The sequence below is a fragment of the Tachysurus fulvidraco genome, chromosome 1, assembly GCF_022655615.1.
Source record: "Tachysurus fulvidraco isolate hzauxx_2018 chromosome 1, HZAU_PFXX_2.0, whole genome shotgun sequence".
Lineage (NCBI taxonomy): Eukaryota > Metazoa > Chordata > Actinopteri > Siluriformes > Bagridae > Tachysurus > Tachysurus fulvidraco.
In genome coordinates this window covers 1,819,922-1,822,421 of record NC_062518.1, presented here as the reverse complement: position 1 = coordinate 1,822,421, position 2,500 = coordinate 1,819,922, and positions in this window count along the sequence as shown.

Sequence of the window (2,500 nt, the reverse complement as noted above, 5' to 3'; positions counted from 1 at the left end):
CGTGGCCTCCGGCGCCCTGCGTAGTGAACACGCCATCTTGGTTTGGGTCAAAACGTGTAAAGACTCCTGGATAATTATGGAAATATTTACATGAATATATTATCACTGATGAGATGAATATGATGAGGATGGTTATAGTCAAAGATCTAATAATCGAATTAAATTAAATAATCACGTAAAAAATCTGAGTTATAAGGAATTATTTCCCCCCGTTACTAACTTTCCTACAGAAAATGGCGACTCGGATAGGGTCACTCTGACAGACTCGGATTTAAAGCGCTCTGTGTGACACGACCCTCGGGTACGTGCTAAGATCGATAGTACACGCCGTCCAGCATCTGTCTTTCGGCTCAGACGATGATGGATCCTTCGGGTTCGATACGTCAATGATCTTCACCCCCTCGTCATTAGAGCTCATGAAGGTTGGATGGGAATGCGGCTTTGCGCTATTGATATCGTTCAGAAGCTCAAAGCTCACATATCGAGTGAGATTATCCTGCTGGGATCGAGCACGGCGTGCGAGACGGTGTGTGTGAGAGCTTCGTCCGAAAGCCTGGTTTAGCTTAAGATGCGATTGACGTCTGTGAGACGAGTCACGACGCCGCAGGGCGAGGGATGGGGGATACGACGTGTTTAAAGAGACGCTACGTGTCAGAATAAAAGTGTGTCGTGTTGTTTGCAGATTCCTGATTAAACTACAGAAGAAAAAAAATTGTGTATCCATCTTTCCTAAATTCTTTATCTTCTCTCTGACAAACCGCTCTCTTGTTCTCTCTCAAGCTGAATGTGCAGAATAAACAGCTTCATTAATCAGACTGAGAGTGCTGCTGATCCTGCGACTGCACTGGCCTGATTACACACACACACACACACACACACAGTTAAAGCCACACTTAAATCCTAAAATCCACACACCTTCTTCACCACAAACACACACTAATCCTGAAATACACACAGTGAGAACTCACAGTTTTACAAACGTTCACATCCACCAACTGTGTGTGTGTGTGTGAGAGAGATTTTGACCTATAATGTGTGTCCTGTTACACGTTTCCTCTAAAAGGACTCAGAGAATATTATAATATTGTTAAAGACAGTTAGTTGTTTGTGACGACGTGAAAACAGGAGCACCGAAATCTACGTCTACACTGTAGGCCGTGTTCTCTGATGTGTGTGATTCCCATCAAATAAGTGTGTGTGTGTGTGTTTTCAGCACATCAGTGGCACTCATCCAACCTAACCGTCTAATCAGGAGTGTCTGAGAACATAATGGAGAGTGACAGAGGGGGACGTGACGATGGCTCTGACTCTGCTAATTAATTTGATTAAATATACCGTAGTTAAATATTAATATATGCCACGATTGGAGCTGTGATTAATTTCACGCTCTCGTTTCCATGAGAGAAGACACACGATGCCTTTCCACTCCTGACGCTCACATTTCCCACAATACATCAGGAACACTTCTGCACTTTCGGTCTCTGTGGAGGAGGCGTGGCCTATGCGTGTCAAGGAGGCGTGGCTCCCGCTTGTCGGTCTCAGTGAAGGAGGCGTGGCCTCTGTGTGTCGTCTCAGTGAAAGGGGCGTGACCTACGCGTCAAGGAGGCATGGCTTCCACTTGTCGGTCTCAGTGAAGGAGGCGTGGCCTCTCTGTGTCTGTCTCAGCGGAGGAGGCGTGGCCTCTGGGTGGCATTATGTGCACAGATGATTATTAGTGTGTGTGACAGGACACACACACACGCACGCACGCGCACACACACACGCACAAACACACACACACGCACGCACAAACACACACACAGTGAACCATCAGCATCTCAGCATCTGTAATTACAGGCTACAGTTACATCCCATAATTTTGGGCCGGATCCTGACAGCGAGGAGGAAAAACACAACACTACAAACACTCAGTCAAGCACGAATCTTCCAAATGAGCAAAAACTGTTTTGTTAAAATAAATCTGTAAAAAAAAAAAAAAAAAAAAAAAAAAAAAAACAGACTAATGACGATATAAAAAAGTTCTACGTTAAAACGGTGCCGGGGGGAAAAGCGGGTTTAATATCAGACGGCAGGGAACTCGGCTCGTTCGAAATAAAAAAAATGATCAAAGATTTGAACTGTAGGTGTTTTAGCTGCTGATGATACGAGGTGGTGTTATTGCTGTTCTTCTGCTCAGATTACAGACATCAACAAGCCGTGAGGGACGGAGACGATGAGAAGGTCAGGAGGAAGAGATGTAACGGACACGATGAGGCAGAAGGTGTTGTGTTTGTGCTCTTTGGCGTATTAAAGCCGAACCTTCTGTGATACGGAAAGAAAAGGATTCCAGATGATTCTCAATACAGGAAACTAAAGTCCTTTGATCCCCTCGATACAGTCAGCTTCATCTCACACCCATCTTTACTGAGGGTGCCAATACTTTATGAACTGACTTGATAAAGACAAAGAGAGTGAAAGAATGAGAGCAATAAAGATAAGAGAATGGATCAGAAAACTGAGA